Here is a 22,310-nt window from a genome sequence, read left to right on the forward strand (position 1 = left end):
AAGCAAGCAACAAAAAAAAAAACAGAGAAAATGTTTTCAACATTAAAAAGCCCCCAAAACACTACTATCTTAAACACAGTCTAGAAACACAGATCCACGAAATTATGCCTACAAATTTCTGCTTTCCTTTACTCATTCAAACTTTTCCCATTTCTCTTCCATTTTCTCAAGGAGCTTAGTATTTTCTTCTTTTCATCTAATTGTTTTGCCTTTCCATATACCAGTCCCTGGCCATCCTTGTTCCACTATTCACCCCCTTTTTCATCTGTGGCTGCTACATTTTGTGTCATTTTTTCTATTCCTCATTTGCTAGTGAGGAGTCATGAGCTTCTTCTCCCTGCCACAAAAGAGAGACAGAAGCACATACAAAAACAAACTCCTGTGGGAAGCAGGGAAAAGTAAAAGTCCCATCGAGCTGTTGCCTTGTGCTTCTTCCATTCAAAGGCTTGCAGCTTACAAAATCTTGCTTCATTCCTCCCTCATCCCTGTATGTGAGGAAAAAGGGAGTAAGAGATCCCTCATGGAGGTCTCACACCACAAGAACATCAAGAAAAGGAAACACTCCCTTCTAGCAAAAGAAGAACAGATGTAGTTTGCCCTGAACCTTTAGAAATATTGCACAGTCACATCCACTGGAGAAAATAATTAATCAGTTTTCTGTCTGTTTTCAAATCACTCCATTTACTTTAGTTCTTCAGATTAGATCATCACCTGGAATAGGCAGCCACCAGGAACTCACCCTGCTGTTGCAAGTCCCAGGTTTCCCAATGAAGAACTCAGGAAAGTTACAATATCCATTTTGATTTCCATATCTTTCTTTTTAAACCCTTGCAATGATGTGAAAAAGAGCTCTTAGAGAGCTTATATGGTTCTAGCAACTCAGTTCAAATGCCAGGCCTGCTAATATCTGCTGTTTTTCCCACTAGCCTACAGCTGTTTGGTCTCCTTTGTGAGACCTAGCTGGTGTCCTAATCTACCTGTGATTTACTTTTGACACTGAGTAAGAATTATACATTCAGCTTGTGAGATTATTAAGGAATAGTGCCAACAAAAAACTGAGCTCTTCTTGTTTCTCGGAAATCACAGAATATATTACTCAAGTACAGTTTACATAGATTCATAATTACTAAGTAATTCTGGGTAATATTTTTTTTCCTTTTTTTAATTTTGGGGATAAGCTTGTATTTTTGATTCATGCTTCTTAAATGAGGTTTCAAAAGGTTATAGCCACTCTCAGTTTACCAGGATGTTGTCTAAGGCTGAAGAACAAACCTTGCCTTTAAAACAATTCATCTTGCAGCTGGGTTTTTTTGTAAGCAACATTGAAATGGCACTACTTGGTTGTTGGGGTTTTTTTTTGTTTCCTGAACTCGTCAGTACAGAGCTGTTGAAAATAGCTTGATGCTGCTCCTTTGCCTTCTGACATTAATCATGGTTAATTAAGTGAGAATAAAGTTTGGGTTAATGCAAACAGGCATTAATTCTTGTCATCTCTCTGCTCTCAGGAGTATACAAATTGGACAAGCAGAGAAAAACAACATTGAAAATATATCCTGGAAAAAACATTCAATTAACATTAGGATTGGAGGTCTTGTCAGAGATCTGTTAAAATGTGTTCCCCATATTTTCCCAATAACTGCATGAAGACAAATTCCAGTGTCTGCTCAGTGAGACAAAGGATTGAGATCTACTTTACTAGTACTAGGATAAAACCTTTTGTATCCTTGCAGCTGAATGTATGCCAGGCAGTGTCAGGCAGCAAATGTGCCAAGCTCATTTTTCTAGAGAACCTTATTTCAGAAACACTGAAATTTTCCCTCATGCTGCCTAACATGTAGAAAACTAAACCAAATTAGGGATGAAGAACAAGCAATATTCCTTGGTTGGGAAAAAATAGGTTTAGAAAGAAAGATTTAAGTAAATAGGTCTCTATTTTTCTTTTTATTTGGGAAAGAATAATAATTTTACAATCAATTTGAAAAATCTGAATAAATGTCACTAGGTGAAACACTGTTGTTCCAACCTGTATTGGCAGTAGTCCTGAAATGCTTCTTTCAGCTCAGTAAGGCAGCAGTTAGATATGCTTATGTATCACTCACAGCTCAGTGCCTCTTCTTAGAGAATTAGAATCTCTTTCTCAAAGGGCATGAAATACATGTTCTATTACTACATTTGGCTAAAGCATTCACATCTCTGTTTCTAGATACAAGACCCATACTCTCAGCACTATTTCTAAATATGTCCTCCATGGCTTCTTCTTCGTTGCTTCAGTTCAACTCAGACATTTGCCACCACCAAACCAATGCTCTGCTGCTCTTCCTCACCTGCTAACCAGTCCTGCAACACTAGTGCCACTGGCACTACTCCTCTGAAACTTGCTGCTGCTACATCCCCATCACATTCTCTATTGATCCCCATCCCATGGAGGTGTTCTCACTCACAGCACCCATGCAGCACTTCTGCCTGCTGGAGAAGTTTTATGGCTCACAAGACTGGCTCCTTCCAAAAGGATAAGGCAGTAGAAGTTGGCATAGGAGTTGCCTTCTTTTACCCTAAAAAAAGTGAGAAGTTAATTTGTAGTAAAAAGACATACTCAGTACTCAAACTGACCCATTAGCTCCCATGGTTCTCCATCAGATTCTTGGAAAGTGCTCCTGTCTGTATTTTGCCACTTCTATTCAGAAATTGCAACTGGTTTCCAGGATTGAGATGGAGGCTGCAGCTATGGCACCTGCCAGGACCCCTGGGCAGCACATTTACACCCCCAGTCCCCAAGAGGGAGCGGAGGGACAGGGCACAGCCATGGGAGCTGTGAGCACCACCTCAGGGTGCACTCCTGGGGCTCCCTGAGGGCAAGCCAGCACTTCCACAAAGCAGTCTGTGACTCCCTGCACCTCCACTGCCAAGTGGCCTGTCCTGGAGTCCCCCACGCAGTGCATTTGTTTTCGTTCTGGATAACACCAGATAAGCAGAAGCTGAGTGCCAGCAAGTGTCTGTTTTGTAGGTTTATAGATGACTTGTGTTGGATGAAAAGTGTCTTCAAAATGAAGTTATGGAAGGATGTCTGCAACAAAGAAAATGTGCTCACAGCATTTTGAGTTTCTCATTGCAAAAAATTTTAATAAATCTTTTAATTTGGGCACTCTTTTGCATACCGTGCTGTACACATAAGTGTTGGCAGGTATAAAAGCAGGCTTCTGTTGCAGTCACAGGAAGAGAAGCTGAATTATTTACAAGGGGAAACTTTTTCAGTCTGGGAATCATAGTCAAATGAAGAAAATTAAAAATCTTGACTGCTGCACAGTCCAAAGGCTATAAACATAAGATCTCCCATCCCAATTTTTTATGTGGCTAAAGGACATCTATATTCAGCGCAAAAAATAACTCATATACAAGTGGATGCAGGGGGACCTGCATTTCCCTGGTTTGACTGTTTATGCATTAATAGGTGGTAAATACATGATTCAGCACAGAAAATGAACATAGCCTTTGAATTGTTTGTCATGGGCTTATTTTTTCAGGATTTTGCTTCTTCTATGCAATATCAGTACACTTCTGTTATCTTCATTTTTGAGTTCACAGCATCACAAACATGCTGGGTGCAGCAACTCAGCTGTATTTCTCCTCTTATTGCTACACACAGCACATACAACTAATAGCAATGTGGAAGGGTAAAAGGACTATGGAAGCCAGATAGAAAGCATGCTTTTATGTAGGTACATATATTCAACTATTGCATGATATAGATACATAAATAGCTATGCTGTTCCAGCTCTATCCATGTCAACTCATCAAATTCTTGTTTTAAAGATGCATTAGTGTACTGTAACAAAGAAATAGCAATGCATTCTTATGTTCATATTACAGTGACACTACGGAAAAAACAGACTTTACATTCTCTCTGTAAAAAAAATTGTGATAAGTTCAACAAACTTCTGTTTGTTGGTGTTCACTCCTCCATAAAAAAAAAAATTATTAGAAACATAGCCTTGGCTATCCCAGAATAGGAACCTGAACTCTCCTATACCTTTGGATAAAGAAAGAGGTGCAACTGCCTCAGCTTTCAGACCTGGATTGCACAGAGGACCCACATGTGCTACAGCTTTTCTTTCTCATGGTCTCATGGTTAGCAAATAGCAGAAAAGAAATTTGTTTCCTCATTTCTAATACTGTACAGCAGCTCTGTACTTTTGCTAATCTTTCCTCTAGCAGAGGAACTGAGTCCTTGAAGAAATCAAAAGCATCTGTCTCTTCACTGAACTACTGAGTGGGGAGAAAACTACTGCAGAATGAAAAAATCCAACTCATTTTGGTTTCTTTTTTTTACCTTCTAGACACTAAACCTGAGACAGCCATCACAACACTGGCTCTACTCCTTGGAAAACTTGATTAAGAGGTGGACAAATTATGCCAAGGAGATCCTCCATGAATTATTTCCATAAAGGCAACACCATCTCACCTGATAAAAACTATTTTTCATCTGCTAGAAGTCAAAGGAGGAATTTAAGAAAGACAGAATTAAAATTTGCATAATTTTCTTCCTTGTGTTCTCTCATATCCTCTTTCAGCCAAGACCATTAGTGCTTATGAGGAAGCTTTGCCTTAAAAATATTACAAAAAATCATGACTGCTAGCTTTAAATAAAGAGGTGACACTTGGGAGCAATCTGGATTGCTTGATAAGCTGTGCTCATTTGAACCACACACACTTGAATACGGTTAACATAATGTCATTAACCTTGACATAAGAATGTAGGTCACTGTTACAGAAGGGTGATTGTATTTTGAAAATCAATAACTCTGTTAAGGATTTAAGGGTCATCAGTATGAGGGAGCTAATCATACTTTCCTAATGCAAGGCCTATCCTGATTTCACCCTGCACTTATGCAGAATGTGAAATTAACTCTTTCAGTTGCTAAGGTCTAGCGGAATAAATAGAAACTCAATTGGAAGACAGGAATGAATGAGAACATTTTAAATAGTATATTGTTTTAAAAAATAATAACTCAATAATCAACTGCCTTTGCCTGGCCTCCCAGAATCATGCAGTCATTTCAGAATTGCAACTTGCATTAAAAGGTGAACAACCCTCTACCACATATTGCTGCCTAGTTCTGATTTCTAGGGAAAAAAATCTGAAAACATAAACTATGTTTTTATTTAATTAAATCTCATCATGCTTGGACCTGCCATGCTTCCTATATACCAAATAGAGATTAAAAAATATTTTCATTTTAGAAAATATAACAAGAAGGTGTAACGAAAATTAAGACAATTTCTAATACAAAGATACAATTTTGTTATCAAGGGAGTTTCAATCTTGAGTCTGCGCTTGAGAAATTAAGATTACTGCAGCAAACAGGCTGAATTGACTTGGCTTGTATATGTCTGTAGATGGTGAGTAAATTGGGATAGTCCCACCTAGCTCTAAAGTTTTGGAGCTGTCCATGTTTGATTTCTTGGCTCCAGCCAGTAGGATAACAGAAGTTCATCATCTGTGTTACTGGTAATTAGTCAGTTTTGCCAGCTGTCAGCTACAGTTTTGTCAGCTATATGTCAGCTGTGTCTCTCCCGAATCTTGTAACCTGGGAGGTTTTTTGTGCATTAAACCACTAGAGCCAGCTGGTGTTTCTAAAACACAGAGATCAAGGCCTGCATTGGGGTGCCAGTAAAAATAGACACATTTGGGGCCAGATCTACTGAGCTATTTCTTTCTGCTGAAACAAGTCCTCAAATACTCACAACACTTAGTCCTGGCATGGAGTGGGACCTGGTTACAGCAGTTTTATTCTCTCTAAGGAAAAATCTGGGTGACCAGCATGGACTTCTTCTTGCCAGCCTTGCTTTCTCTCCAAGTCATAGCCTTGCAGCCAGTGATGTGTGCTGGCTCTTCCTGGACATCCCAGCTCCTCTCTGCAAAATCCTCCCTGAGGTCATCATGCCACCTTCACACCTCTCTCCTCAAGCAAGAGTTGAGCTATAACTCTGTGATTCAAAAAAAAAAAAAAAAAAAAGGAAATTCAGGGGGCCCAGCATCAGGCACACACTTTCCCAAAAGGAAGACTTTTCCTGTATATTGTATCTCTTTTTGGTCCTCCTAGAGGTTGTCTAGGTGGGTAACTAGAGCCTACTGCTTCCTCGTGCCTCCAAAACTACTTGATTTTCCTTTGTTTTTTTTATCAGAGAGAAGCATTTGCAAGACTTACAGTGCAAGGCTCACAGTGATCCTGGCATCCCTCAGCTTTGACCAAAAGGCCTTTTTTCCCCAGCAGTCCTTACCAGCACTCTTCTGTCTTTAACTCTCTGTTTTGGTGCCAGGATAGCTTGCAGGAATGGGGCTTAAATGAGGATATAATCGCTTGGGAAAGGAATGTAATTAAAAGCAACATATAAAAGCAGTTAAAAAAATCTTCTGAGGACGCTCAGCTGGCACAGTGAGAATCTTGCTGAGAATATTTAATTGTTTGCATTATTAAGTGCAGACAGGTTCGTTTTAATTCAAAACAAACATGGCAATTAAATAAAAATACCTATGTCAGTACAACATTGTAGCTAGAGAATTAAAAAATGAAAATGTAGGAAACACAAATATTCAGGCTTTCAAAAAATGGGAAAGACTTACTGGATTAACCAGATAATTAAAAAAAAAGAAAACAGTCCTAAAGTTTTACATCAGCTATTCTATAAGGAACCAGATGAAATACTGATGCAGCTGCCTTGATCATTAATATTTTTTATTCCTGTTTTTCCAGTTAAATGTGCAGCAGAACATATTGCATCTGATGATATCAAGTGCATGTCATAAGAAACACTTGGAAGATGAATTTACATTTATTACATTTTCTTTCTTTAAATGGTAAGACACATCCTGTCTCACCATTTAATTTTTGAAGTTTAGCACATTGACATACTAATTTAGGTTTTCAGTTTGTTTTCAGAGAATATATATTGTTTTCAAGTTTGATGGAAATGTTTTTGTAGAAATACTGTCAAATATCAGACTTGTGTGAGGTAATGCCAAAATTGATCAGAAAAACTAAAAGCTAATTTTTTTTTCTTTTTTTTTTTAACTAACTGAGAAGGAAATCCTGTCTTCCTCTGGAAGACACCACATGGGTTTATCTAGTATGTATCTTCCATGGATAATAACAAATTAACTTATTCTTACCTGAGTGAAGTAGGAAGCATTAAGCCTAAGTAGGGAGATTGTTTGACTACCATAAATCCAAAGAAGGAAACTCCTTCAGTACTATTATTAGCTGTTGGGAGATCTGTATTTCTTACCACCTGCTCAAACCTATATACAGAATGAAGCCATCCACTTCAAAGAAAATACTCAATGTCTTATTCCCTGGAATGGACTATCATTAAAAGGTGTATTTTTCCCCAAACTGACCAGTTCCTCTTTTGGAAGCCTTTCCTGAGCTCCTGTATTTATTTCCACTATACACTTACTGCATTCAGACACTGCCTAAGTCAAGTCTCAGCACAAATCAATTTTTCCCTTTTGTCAAAACTAGTCTGGGGAGGAGGGAGTGGAGGGTGGTTGGATAACAGTGTTGGCACTTGAGCTGCTGTGGAGAATTATAAACATGATGCTCTAATACGTAATCCCTGCTGACAGGTTAGAAATCAAAGCTCATTAGCACAGAGCAAAGACGAGCATTTTAATGCCTCTGGATTCCATCCACTGCAATTAACACCACATACAGCACATTGTTCACCTAAAGCCATAAATCACAGTAAAAATTGTCATATTATACACAGATCCTGAAACCACAATAAAAAAAATCAGAAATGGCTTACAAAGACTAGGGAATACCACATTTTTTCATATGACCAATTGGAAACCAAACCTAGTGCTGAAAATACTTTAAAGCCCTGTAAGATGGATGGTCCTCATAAATAAGTCTGAAGGTCTCCATTTACCTGAATAAACTGCATTGCTGTAATGCCTGTGGCTCCAACCCTACCAATGTAGGAAAGCAAGAGTAAGGCAATGGTAGTCCTAAAGGGAATATATGAACTTTAGTGCTTTAGTCTGTATGGAACTTGATATAATTTATGGTACAAGTCCTACGGAATTTTTTAAAGGGAAAATTAGTGACCCTTAAGTTCAAAGGACATCAAGAGCCAAATCTGAACTGAATGTGACATGGAGCTGTAGATTATTTAAACTAGTGATTATTTCTGAATATTTATATTTACAGATGTTGGACCCCAGGAAGGATTGTCGTTACTGTTTAAACTCATCATCAAATCCACTATGTCCAATTTTTTATTTTTACCATTTGATGCACTACAGGAGGAGGCAGACCTCTTTACAAGTCCTGTGCCCTGTTTGACATCTTCCTGTGCAGATTGTCTCTTAATTGGTCTCCTTCCTGTTTAGGGCATTAGGTGCACACACCAACCAGCTGAGAGAGAGCTCTGAAATGAGACAGAAAAGTGCTGGAAGGGGAAAGTATAGCTCTGATATATTTTGCAGCCAGATGCTGAAATGTGTTTTCAGAAAACAGCGTCAGTGAAGTGGTGCAGTGGCCTGTGGCAGCACTGGGGATGCACAGGGCACCCTGATGGCCAGCACTCTGCTTAAGCATACAAAGAATGTCCAGGAAGCAACACCAACCTGCAGCCTCCGCCTGCTCAGCTACATCCCAAAGCCCCCATGCTGGCCCTGCAGCAGATGATATTCTGAAAAATGTTTCTTCTGCTACCCAGGTGCATCACCGTCCACTTGCTTCTCCCATCTGCCTAAGCAAGGAGAAAAGCAGGATGGTAGGATCGTGCATGAGCACACAAATTCTACATAAACCACATCACCCTTCCCAGAAAGGTTTCTGCCAGCCCATCTGCAAGCAGAGGCCAGAAACGTTTCAGAGGTCATCCCGGGACAGCTTGGGTTTTCCTGAGGGACCTTATGATCTCCCCTTCTTTATCAGACTCACCTCTGTCCTGGCCTGGCCTGTCTTTCGGACCCAATCTGGGTGAATCCACATCTCAGGAGGGATTATGCAGCTGTGCAGCAGTGCAGGTGCTCTCTAGTTACATGGAAAATTTCTCAATAATCTGGGCTTGGCTGGGTGTGGAGGATAGCACCAGGTCTCTCTTTGGGAGCTCCTTGTTGTAGTAGGATATAGGCTTGGCACTGGCCATACATGAAGAGTACCTCTTTCCTCTGTCTAATAACCATTTTGAGCTGTGGGCCAGGAGAGGTGAGCTCTTGCTGCCAGTGTGCAGCTCCTGGGAGGAGGAGCTATCTGGGTGCTTGCCCACTCCCTGGTGATGGAAGCAGATTCCTCTGAGAGGAGTCCCACTGCCTGCCCCTTGGCTGGGGGATGATTAAGGAACAGCAGTTTCACCCCCAGCTCACCATGGTACCCTGCCTTTGGGATCCTTATCACTTGCTATTTTCCTGGTCCATAAGCCTTATGTTCCTGTCAGCAGGGGATAGGATATGACAGGAACATGGGATCTCATCCCTTCCCTGTGCCTCCTCTTGAGTATGTTTTGCTGCCTAGTGGTTAAAAAGAGGCATTATAATCCCTTAGGAGACAGAGATTATCCAGATACTCTTTCTAAGAGAGGTTGCAGATCAGATCCTATCTGAGGAAGAAGCTGATACCATCAGCAACCTCAGCACTTCTGCTCCCGTAGGAGACCATTAACCCTGTCATGAACCTGAAGACCTCCACATTCCATGGATAGAGGAACAGAACATAGTCCTGAAGTAGGTGTTTCAGGCCAAAAGAGTGGCAGAAATTCTGGCGTACATCTGTGTCTACCATGTCCTGAGAGTTGCTCTGTCCTGATCTCTGGTTGTCATGTAAAGCTTTCTGGATCAAGGTTTAAAGGCAAAAATCTTTCCTTGAGTAGGAAATCTGTGTTTTACTTAGGTGGTCTAGATTTTCCTGCCAGATATGTCTTTCTGCCTGTTGTAGCTGTCTGCTTCATGTGTTGCAATCTCTGTCTTGCCCTTAGGCACCAGCAAAATAAAAATAATAAGTTTTAAGTCAACAACTGGTTGGAAACAAACATATTTCTAACACACCATTATTTCATGTCAGGTGGAGAAGAAAGACCTATAGCACAGCAGTGAGAACAAGCATGACAAGTGCCTCTGCTTTTTTTCATGTTCCAAACGTATGCATTCAGTTAGAAACAGGAAACACATAGCAGAGTAAGGGGTGGCAAAAATTTGACCTTCATGTATGTTCTGAAGTGGTCTTTTCCCCACTTCTCTTGTATTTCATTTTATTACCCAAAGCACTCAATTACACATCTGAATTTCCTCAGCTTGTCAACAGAAATTTAAGAATTTGGCTCTTTTCCTAGAAGGGTACGGCTGCAACTAAAGGAGAGAAATATTCTTACCATAGTTTTCTAATCAAGTGTTCTCTGTGGGCAAATGTTCCCTGTCCCACCTTAAGTGTCTCTGAGGAAAGATACATGCTGTCCCACGCTCCATAATCATCAATTATTCTGAGCACTACCAGTAGCATTATTAAGATGGAAGAGAGCAGTTTCCCACAGATATGTTCCTCATTTGATTCTCATGTAAAAATAATTTTCAATTAGCCAAGCAAATATTTGCTGCAGGGAGCACATGAAGGCTGCTGGCCACAGCTGGTGGGTGGATTACTCTGCATACATGGAAGGACTCAGCATGGGTCTGGTAGGGGGCTGTCATGGCATCAAAGTCCAGCCTGAGCTTCACACCACTGTGGTTAATGAATCATTTTTTGAAACCAGTGGCACATTGTGAATGGCCTTTAGCCACTTCTCCAGCCTCAGTGACCACATCATTTACAGCTCTAGATCCAATGATTGTATGATTGAGTGTGGACAGCCTGTGGCACAAGTCCATTGCAAAGGTTTAGTCATGCTATTGTGCCACAGTGTACAGCCTTTACAGCATCTTTTACAGCTGAATGATCACAGGAGATTATACACTTGTCTTTGTGTATTTCTGGAAACTGAATGAACCTGTGACAAGTGCAGCTGAACAAATGACTCCTCTGCATTACGAAGATTGTGGCCGAAGTCCCTACAGTGTCCTCTGCTTCCCTCCCTGCCTTCTGCAATCATTCTTTTGTAGTAGTCACCACTGGCAGGGGTTAAGCATTTCCTTCCTTTCTCTGTCACTCTTTGGGTAGGCAACCTGTTTTCTCTGTCAATAATACTAATGTACTAGCAAGAGTGGATTGTCCCACGTTTACAAAAATCCATGTGGAAGAAACCACAAGATTTCTTAGTTGATCCACATGCCTGAATCTGCTGTGACACTTTTGTGGGCACATATAATGAAGCCAAAAGCAGAGATCAACCTGCCTTGACCTGTTTGCTGCCTTTAGGTCTTTCTCAGCAGCCCTGAAGTTTTGCCCGAAGTAACCCAAAACTGCCTCTTACATTGTCATACTTGTTCTGTGGGGCTCTCAGCAGTTATCTGGCAAAAACTAACCCAAGACATTTCCAACAAATTAAATAAAATAAAACAAGTACTAACAACCAAAGATGCATGGATTCTGTGGGCAAAACCCATAACAATTTATTGGCTGTTTACATTCCTTTAAAAAACTCACCACTTACTCTATAGATGTGTTTTGATGGCAGCATTTTGGGCAGCTGCCCAGTAAGGATAAACACAGAGAGCTGGTGCTTATAGGGAAAAGCACAAGAAAAGGAGGAAGGAAAGAAAAAACTGCACATGCACATAGAAAACCCAAAGGATTTTGCAAGTAGATCAGGAAATGGGAAGACTATTCAGAAACAAATCTGAAGTCCTTGAGCATTGGGAATGACTTTTCTGAGAGGAGCCATCACAGCATCAGGACATGAAAGGTGTGGCCACACAGTGGACAGGTAAGTGTGACCTCTGCTGACTACATTGACCTGACATGAAAGCACAGAGGAGTGCTACAGGGCTGTGTTGGCCTGACACTGTGCTCATACTTAGAGGCAGCTGTGAGAAGAGCTCTCAGCCCAAACCTGGGTTATGTCTGACAGCCTGAGGGGAGTGAGAATGCCAGTTTTGTCTGCATCAGTGTCTATGGGCCTGGGTAAAATCGCTTGGCTGAGCCACAGACTCCTTACAGGCCACACTTGTTGATGAATTGGATGAATTGGTTAAAGACTAGGATCTTCCAGAATATAATTATTTAATTATAAATTAGAAGGAAGGTGTATTTGGACTTTCAAGGTTCTGAGAAATGTTAAAATTTCTCCAAAAAAGGAAAGCTTTGACCCTGCCCTTTTCCGCTACTTTAACTTCTTCCTGTATCAGTTTTACTGCTAAATCCTAGACCAGTGTCACAACCTAGTGCTTCTCTCCACTGTGGATCTTAGGAAAGTTTTTTTCCCAAAACTAATCTCCAGGTTTTTCTCTGACAGCTGTGCTGCTTGCTTTGAAAAAGTTCCCAAATCCAAGCTCTTTCCCTTCTCACTTTTCCAAAGATCTCCCTTAGAAACTTCTGCAAAAGTGATGGTTGCAGAGGAATTAGCTAGCACCCAAAAGTGTCTGAACAGATACCCAAAATCAAGATTCAATATGTATATGCAGACCTGATATCTGAAAATACCCACCAGTAACACAGAACAGCCACGTGAAGATATGTCTAGAAGAGAAACTAGGATGCTGTGTAGGTAGCTTAAATTTCAGAAAGATCAAGCACCCAGTAAATTCCACTGAGAAGAGAATTCTTGTCTGACTGTGGCTGTATTTAATTTAAGCTCCAGTAAGAGAGACAGACACAAAAAAGGCAAGATTACACTGGCTTTGAATGTGAAAGCTGATTAAATGCATTTTCCTCAGTCACTATTCCATGCTACTTGTCACTGCATCTACTGATTACTCATTCCTTATGCATATCATGTTTGTGTTTGCCATACAGTGTTATTCAAATAGTCCAGATGCTGAAGCACAAGCCTGTTGCATTATGTTGGACAGCTGCACAAGGAAGAGATATTTTTATGCTATGTGTATATAAAGAGATACTTTTTTTATCCTTCTGTGTAAAAGAGAGAACAATGTACAATCTCCACCTTTTAGAAATAATTCCCATGCTTTTATTTAAGTCTTTCAGGTCCTTATCTCTGAGGAATAATAATTCTAATTCCTTGTATTACTGAACTGTTGCAGGTTGAAATCCATTACACAATTACACATAGCGAAGTGCTCCCATACCATTGTAAAACACTAATGACAAATGCCCAGATATGTAGCGCGTTACCAAGTTACATAAGTTAAAAGTCACCAACCTGGTTTACCAAACCTACTTATCTGATTACCATAATCTGATGAAAATACAACTTAACCCCAAAATATGTTGCCTCTGGATATTTTAAGATCAATGACTGATGTTACCTAGAGACCACATACAACTCCTGGTAGCTTGTTAGGATGTGCTGTGGACTGTGACACAGTGAAATACTGCTGCTGCCAGAGGTTTACAGGTTTAAGATATAAATTCAGCTCTGGTCTCACACACGTGAGCTTTGCTTTTCTTAAAATCTTCTGACTCAGGAATGCTCCCACTGCCACCACCCTTCCCTACCCAGCATGTGGCTGCTGTTCTGCTCCCTTGCTGGGAGTCGATGGGGGAGGCTTTGGTTAGATACTACAAAGGCCTTGACTGTCCTCTTTTTCTTGAGACCGGAACTGGAATGTACCTCTAGCTGCTTACAAGAACATAATTACACATAAGTTTAATCTTGATGGCTTATCCTCCTCTACCTGTGTATCAGCACAGAGTACAACATCTAATGGAAATCCAGTATTTCCACAGTCCTCAGCACTGTACCTCAAGCATAAGTAGGAGGTGTGCAGGGTGTGAGGAATGTATCAAAAGCATGTATATTTGAATGCCTAAATGCCTGCATTTGCCAGCCTTGCCTCCCTGGCCTCCCTTGATAGTCAGTGCAGACAGAGCGTCTCCCCCAGCGGGCAAGTCAGAGCCTATATCCAAGGCTCCTCTCTGAGTCAGCCCCAGAGGTGTTACCCTCATGCCCCGACTCTGAAGGAGGAGAGGAAGACTTATTTCTCTATGTAGGCATCCCATTCAGTGCATAAGCCTTGTCAGTGTTACTGTTCTCCATCTTCCCTGGATATTTTCTATTTTAGTTTCTTAAGGGAATAAAAAATAGTGAAAGAACTGCAGGTATTTACAAGCACTTGAACTAAACCCAGACTGGAGGACATAGACTGTTGCCACATTGGCTTAATGGAGAAACAAGCCCTGGCCAGGAATGTGTGACAGCAATGTCTAAATCTGAAAGACAGACTGGGATGATACATGGATGATATACAGTAAAGACAAACTTCCCAACTTCCAATGAATCCTACGGCATGTATAGGCCCATAAGCAAGTGCTCCATATATGGGAGGAAACTGGTTGTTTTCCAGTGCATCCTCAACTCTATGTAAACCAGGAGGTGAGCGACTAAAGAAAGATCCAAAATGAGATACCAGATAGTTCTTTCATCCAGTTTTAAATATATGAATACATAAATCAATGTGCATGTTTATGTGTCTGGCTCCAATTAATAAGCACCCGTCCTATGCCTCAGGCTTCCTGACAAGCATCAGAATTAATAATTTAATACATGGAAGAATGATAATCTTGTGGTTAAGTAATTTGAAAGTTGGATCAGTTCTTGGCTCTGCCATAGATTTCCTGTGTGACTGTGGGCAAGTCACTTAATCTCCTTGGCCAAGTACCTCAAAGGTATGTAGGTGCCTGATCCCACCAGTTAGGCGCCACTGCTATCTTCAAAAAAGCATTGCTTAGCTGTTCCTTGAGTTGGTAGGTGTCTGATTTCTCTCAGTAGGCATAAATAGGGTTTGCTGACATCATCCTACAAACTAATGAGCCACTTTGAGGTCTTATTCAATTTCAAACTCCTAGGTCCCTACCGTGTCACAGCTGGAAAAGCTGGCTTTCAGCTCATGGGACCCTGTGTAGAGGTGCAGAGGGATATGCCTGCCTAGCTGGAGAGAAGTAAGCAATTTTGGCTGGGGAAAGCATTGCCTTTTTGCAAGTACTTTGGCTGCTAGAAGTCCTTTCTCAGCTGGGAAGGCTATTTCCCATCCATCCCATGTCTGGACCCCTGCACATTCAGTTTAGGGGATATTTTAGGAAGGACAGAGAGGAAGGACAGAGGTTTTAGCCTGGGCCAGGGCAATGCACCCTCTGTGCCTCACAGAAGGGGAGCAGCTATGTCTGGGCAATGCCAGCCTGCCCACAGCAGCCCAGCAGTGCCTGAAAGCCGTGTCTCTTGACTCACTGTCTACTCTTTGCTGTGAGCATCCACTGCCCTCCCTTTCCTTTCTCCTAGTCTCCTCTAGACTTTCCAAGGGGGAAAGCTGGCGCTCATCACTACTGCAAGTCTCACAACAACAGCAATGGTCAGCACTCTGCTGAGTCCTCTGGAGAGTTGAAGTTGTGATCTGAAACTCAGAGCAATTTAAAAAAAAAGAATCCACCAAACATATTTGCCTTTATGACAGACTGGGGGGGTCATTGACCAACGCACTGACTGGAAAAATCATTCATTCTTCCCATTTCCAGCTGTTGTCTGAGTGTGTGAGGCATCTTGGCATTCACTGGCCAGAGCTGTTGCTCAAAGGCCCCTGCCCATCTTTCCAGAAGGACCTGGAAACCTGAGCAGCCCCAAGCAGAAGAATGATGTTTTTAGACTTTGAGGACTGTATTTAAACAAGTCAGTCATGTTGCTCAGGTCTTTAACATACCTTCTAAGCTCAGCCAGTTGTACTTGATCCAAAGAAAAGACTAAGAAGAGAAATTTTACATGGAGGAAAGGAGTAAACAGAAAATACAACACTGAAATTAATTTAGTGGTTTAAGAAATTATTCCAGCTAAATGCTCACTTACTCTTTTAGTTCTTTTAAGATATTGCAAACCAATCAAAATGATAAAGAAAATTAGATTTTCCATATATGCTTTAATGGTTTCCATAAGAATGTGTAGCTGCTAAATTTCATTAACTCTACATGAGAAAATCAGAGATCTCTGAGCACAACTGAAAGGCACTGAGCTACCAAGGTAAGGAGATTTCAAGCTGATGAAAGCTATTCCCTGAGGTCAGTGTAATTGTGGATGTGCAGAGCTGTCTCTAGTGCATACGTTGTGTGGGTAGCAGCTTCACTGGAGGAAAAAGCAGGCCCTAGTGGTTATTTCTCCTTCTGCTGAAAACACAGAGCTCTCTTTTTGTCTCATTTACTGGCACAGCCCGATGGAGTGAGCCTGCTTGCAGCTGTTGCCCGCAAGGAAGAGCTCCCAGCATGGGGAAGGACAATCTTTCCCAGGAAACCTTTGCCTGTCATTCCCTTAACAAATGCCAAATAAACCCCATTCTCTCCCAGTAATGATAGCAACTTGATGCTTCAGTCTTGTTTTGTTCCCAGTTGAGCAGTTATAGCTTATCCCTTCCTACAGAAGTATATCCAGGGGGGTACAGAAGAATTACACAAGAAATCTCAGCTGTGGCCAGGAGGGCAAAGGCTTCTCCAGCCTTGCAGGCCAGGCTCTGGGATCACAACTTCCCTGGCTCTTGGGTAGATTCAGTCAAGCTGGAACGGAAGCCAGCTTTACTGAGTTCATTGTGAAGTTAAATAGAACAGGGTTTGACAGATGAACTCCCCTGATACACCACATTACAGGAGAGAAGTTAGGTTCAAGGCTTCACCTGTGCCTCCATGTTGTCAAGGAGTGCAGCATGACAAAAAAGAAAATTTTTTCAATTTTCAAATGAAAATGAAAAAGAAACTCCTTTGTGACTTTTAAAGTCAACCAGAAAGGGCTTGGGGTGCACAGATTGGGACATTACAATGACAAACAAACAACAACAAAAAAAAAAAGGCAGGAGATTCATAAAAATAGTACAACAATTAGAAAATAAATATTTTAGAGGAAAGCAATGCTTTTATAGCTCTGCTGTATGAATTCTCCAGAAGCAATCTCAGTCCCAGTCTGCTGTCATTACAGTCAGCAACTGCCACAAATGCCTTCAGGCAGGATAAGGTCTTGTGTTGTCCTTCTGGGAAGGTCTTTTTAATGGATAATGTGATGAATAGAGTAAAAAATGTTCTAGTTAACTCTTTTACCCTTCAGCCCAATCATTATAAAGGTTGATTTTTTTGACAGTTGATACAGCATACAGGCATTAACTAAATAAGTAGTGGATGGAGGCTTAGCCAAGAAATTAGTCTACCTGTAGGTGGAACACTGGTCACAAAATGTGGTGGAAAGGCTCCCATGACAGCTCTTACACTACCCTGAGACAAAGTGAAGGTTTTTCCTCTTATTGATTGAAATCAACTGTTTTCTTATGGCCCTGAGCTACCAGGTCTAGTGGAAAGTGTCTCTGCTCACAAGGGGGGTTGGAACTAGATGATCTTTAAGGTCACTTCCAACCCAAGCCATTCTATGATTCTGTATCATGCTTTATTGTTTAAAGAGTATAGAGCCATTGCTCTCCGTGCTGTGTTTTACAGGCACATAAGCATAAAACACTTTGTGAGCTTAGTCATTATTATACCTAATGATAAGCATTTAGAAATAGTTTATTAACATCTGGCAATCATCAGCTTGTAATGAGAGTTAATTGTAATATATCCATTACAGGTTATTACTTTTGGACAGAAACATTAGCATCCATAATTGAAAGATTTTTTTTATTCTTTCTACATATTTTCCTTTTTTTTTTTTTTTAATAAGTGAGTTACTTTTTACTTCTGGTTGAGCACACACTTTGCAAAGGAAAAATAACAGAGGCTTCCAGGTATGAGCCAAAGGAAGTAAAAAATAATCAAAGATATTTTTAATAGGTATTGTCAAAAAACCACATAATGCTTTTTCACGTGTCCTTAATGAAGTGCACATTTGATTTATCTAGATTTTGCTTGCAGTTATACCAGAGAGAAGCACGGCAATTTTATGTTCAGTATAGCTGAGATTTAATCAATTTACAGAGTTCTTTCAGTGGTTGGATACACAATTGACTTACAGGTCCTATCAGTATCTACTCATGGGATGAAGAGCTGCAAGATGTAATTTATTTTCTCATATTTATCCTAAGAAGTCATCAGAGAACACTAGACCAGTGAAAAACTATTATTTAGTAGATCAGGAATATAGAAATCAGAAAAGACACCATGACTTTCTACAAATAAACATGAAAAGGGAAAAGCTTAAAACAATGATCATATATATATATATTTGTCACTTTAGAAAAGGATCTACTAGATGTGAGACCTCTCATTGTCATTTTACAAATGTTTTTTCTCATGAGATTTTTTCATTCCATGTTTACTTGCATTTTTAAAGGTCAGAAATGGAGTTAACTTCACTGGAGTTTGATTTTGTATACTAATTCTCAATAGACATTACAGTTTTGGCATAACATCAACATTATCATAGTTTATATGCAATTATTTTCACATTAGGTTCTAGTTCATTGATTTCTGAGACACTAATAGTATCAACAAGACTTTGCTTTTCTAATGCTATCATTAGAGATAATCTTTTTACTTCTCAGTTTGTTATTTCTCCAGTGGTGTACTCCACAGTAATAACTCCTTCCTTTCAGTCACCCTGAGGTTCCTCTGTGCTAGGATGGTACAAATTCATTCTCTCTTGAGCAGACATCCCACAGGATTTTACTTTTGGTATAATAAGGTTCAAGTATTTCACTGATAATCTAAATTTTCCAGCATTTCAAGATCCTGAAGCAAAAAAAAAAAAAAAAACAAAACCCAAACCACATATGTTGGCTGCCTTCCTTAGGGCACACAGTCTCCCTCAGTTTCCTTTATAGCCCTAGGAGGTAGCCAGCCACCCAGGTGTTCCCACCTAGCTTCAGCAATGAGCACAGCTGAGGTGAGCTCTGCTTGCCACAAGCAGAGGTGAGGGTGATCAGCCTGTCTCAGGGCTAAAAGGCTCACTGAAGCCTGTCTGTCTGGCTCCTCAGACATAGTGCTTGCAAAATCTCTTGGACACCTGGATAGTAATTAAGGAATAAGAAAGGAAAGGAAGGTAAGGAAAGGAGGAATAAAATAAAATAAAATAAAATAAAATAAAATAAAAAAGAAGAAAAGAAAGCTGGCTAAGTACTTTGATCATAGAAATATCCATTTTTGTTTATTTTTGCTGAAAGGCTGAGTGCTGGGACAGCACTGGCCAGAAGCCACCAGGTTATCAAATTGCAGCAAGGACATCCTGGAAGATGCCAAGTAAGGAAATAAACTGTTAACTAAGTTCATGTCCCCTGTGCCCAGTGTTCCTGACAGAGTGAAGGCTTCTAGTTTGCTCAGTACTGATTAGAAAAATACCAAGCCAGTGACTATGCTGTTTCTATATTTTAAAAATCCTGTTTTTGTACCTCCTGGAATCAATAACCCCCAAAGGAGCAGGTTCTTTTTGTTGTATGCCAACACACAGTTACTAACAGTGAAAATTAATGCTATTTTCTAGGTCATTTGTATTAGCATGTTTGGCTCGGTCTTGAATGTTTGAATTATTGATTCCTTCCTTACTTACATAGAACTCTTTTACCCTCTTCTCCTGTACTGCTGTCTAAGTCATCACCTCTGCAGCATCACACAAGTCAGAGCTGTAGGTTGATGATAGAAACCTTTGCTGACTAGAACCCAGTGGAGTCATTCTGTGTGCACTTCCTTGGCTCTCGGAGCACAAAGTTTAACCTGTCTGTATAAAAGCTGCCACAAAAAACCTGCAGAGCTCCTCTCTATTGTTTTGGGTTTTTTTTTGCTTGAGGTATTAATTTTTGTCAGATTATGTTACAATGCTTTAACCAACTAGCACAAGGCTCACATATATAAATACACTCACCCTCTGTAGACCCTTTTGTATCATTCCATCACGAGCTCTTTACTGGGGATAAATCAGGTACTGAAGCTGCTGAAGTCTTGTGATTTGATGCCAGAGGAGACATCATCTTGGCTTTGGCACGCAAGTCAGAGGCCTGCAGTGGTACTCTGGTGCTCTTTTGCTCTGTCAGAGGAGGCTCAGAGGAGCACAGTGGAGAACTGGCTGATTTTCAGCAGCTCTTTGAGCTGCAGGTAGATCCACAGAGAATCTGATATGCATTATTCTGTCACAGTACAGTTAAATAAGGATCCATAGTTAACTGCTTCAGTCCTGTCACAGCAATTTGACAGACGCTTATTTCTCAGGATCTATAGCTAAAAACCTTCTGAGAGGTTTATAGAAAACAATATATGATTTCAGGAATATTATTGGCTTATCATAGACTCAGAAGACAAATAACAGCAGTTTAACGTTGACACGCAAAAGGCGGGTCTGCAAAAGCCTCACCAGAGAGCCTTTCCCTAAAGCCCTGTGCATGTCTCCACTCCCTTTTAAATTGCAGACAGAGATAAATTAGTAGTAAGGACTGAGCTTTTGTGGAACCTACAGTAACCCTGAAGATTTTAAACTGAAAACTAACAAACTCAACCTGCAACTGGTAGTGCCAACCCTAGGACATAGACTCCTCTGCTGCTAAGTGGTTGCCAGGGGCTCTGGCATGGCTCAGGGCCACTTGAAAATCAGTCCTGGGAGAAGTGCTGGAGATGAACAGTGCCTCATGAATGGTGTGGGTAGTACAAGACATTTGATTCCACCAGTCCAATTCACCTATCATGTCCCATGAGTGCTACCATGCTGCAAGCAACTGCAGGGCAGCCCTTCATAGAGACCTGTCTGGATGGGAGAAATTCCCTGAGTTTAGTGCCTCTGGGAATTTGGTACTTTTTTAATGTGTTTCTCCCCGTGAGAATAAGAAATGAACGTCTATGTGCAGCTGGCACAATTATTGGCACGTGGGTCCAAGTTGCTGAGCACTCCCAAAGGCTTTCACTTCAGGGCTCACTGAAGGTTGAAATCCTCTCTGTTCACATCATATGGACCTTTATGCTGGAAGATATTTGCTTCTCTCCTCCCATTGAGGAGAATTCAGTGGCTTGTGCTGTATGTATCGTTTCTGAGGCCAGGGTGCTGTTTCCATGTCTGGAGAGAGGCTTTGTGCTCTGAGGACAACAGCTCTTGCCTGTGTGCTCTCCACTGCCCTGGAGCCACACCATCTGGGTATTTCCTGAAGGATTTAAGACCAGTCCACAGTCAGGCAATGACTGCTGGTGCCATTCACTTCTACAGCATGTGTCCACTTGGAACTGTGTGCCACAAAAAAGGATCTCAATTTGGCTGGAGCTGGACTATCTCAGTGCAGTGGAAACACTTCTCTATGTGTTGCTTTCTGCAGGCATCAAATAACTGAAAGACAGAGGTGACATAGGTAAATAGCTGCACCATGACAGCCATGAAGAGGGGATGATGCCCAGTCAGTATCTTTGCATTCGCTGTTTGGATTTGTCTTTTTTCCAGCAGATGTCTGCTGCCTGCTCTGAGAGAAAGAAATTATGTCATACCTTTTTGTGAAGCAGACAGTTGGTGGCTGTGACAACACAGTAAAGGACCAAAAGCATCAGGTGTTAAAGACATTATTAGATTACTTAAATGTAGACCAGAAGAACCCAATCATCAGTGCTCACCAGAGGTTGCCTGTTGAAGTTACCACCTAAATCATGAGCTTTTAAAGTGTTTTGGAGAATAAAATTTGGTATAAATTGCAGTGTCATTCATTAATCAAGAGCATATACCAGAATTAAGGCCAACCAAGGTGAAGGAGGTACCTTTCAAGACACTTTCAAGTGTCTTTTCATAACGTTCTTTAGACTTGGTTAATTGGCATGGAGGTAAAAGACAAACATGTTAGCCTGGCAAGAAAAGGAAAGACATTGCCACTTCTCTTTGAGAAGTGAACACCATTTTTTATTTTCCATTTATGAGGACTTTTGTGCATTCTGTCCTTTCTTCTGTTTTTGGAAACAAGAAGAATTATTAAATGGCAAAGCAAAAGGAATTAGTGGTAGAAAAGTTAAAAAGAGAAGTGGATCATCTCTGGAAGAAATGGAGAAGAGTGCAGAAGGAGTTGGGAAGGGACAGCCAGGACAGCTGACCCCAAAATGACCAAAGAGACATCTCAGACCATACAATACCCCCCTCAGCATATAGAGCTGGGGGAAGGTGAAGGGAGTGAGGAACATTCAGAGTGATGGCATTTGTCTTCCCAGTCACCATTACCCATGCTGTATCCCTGTTTTCCTGGGGATGGCTGAACACCTGCCTGCCCATGGAAAGTGGTGAATGAATCCTTTGTTTTGCTTTGCGTCTGTGCATGGCTTTTGCTTTTCCTATTAAACTGCTTTGAT

General features: G+C 40.8%; 1 long non-coding RNA gene across 1 annotated transcript; it reads right to left on the bottom strand.

The window, feature by feature from the left end:
* Nucleotides 1-2,021: 2,021 nt before the first annotated feature.
* Nucleotides 2,022-21,023, bottom strand: LOC128788275 (uncharacterized). The gene is made up of 3 exons (XR_008431012.1): nucleotides 19,870-21,023; nucleotides 5,743-5,985; nucleotides 2,022-2,552 (listed from the first exon to the last, which is right to left on the bottom strand). It is a non-coding gene; the product is annotated as an uncharacterized LOC128788275 (long non-coding RNA).
* Nucleotides 21,024-22,310: the final 1,287 nt, after the last annotated feature.

This window comes from Vidua chalybeata, chromosome 5 (genome assembly GCF_026979565.1).
Source record: "Vidua chalybeata isolate OUT-0048 chromosome 5, bVidCha1 merged haplotype, whole genome shotgun sequence".
NCBI classification, from domain to species: Eukaryota; Metazoa; Chordata; class Aves; order Passeriformes; family Viduidae; genus Vidua; species Vidua chalybeata.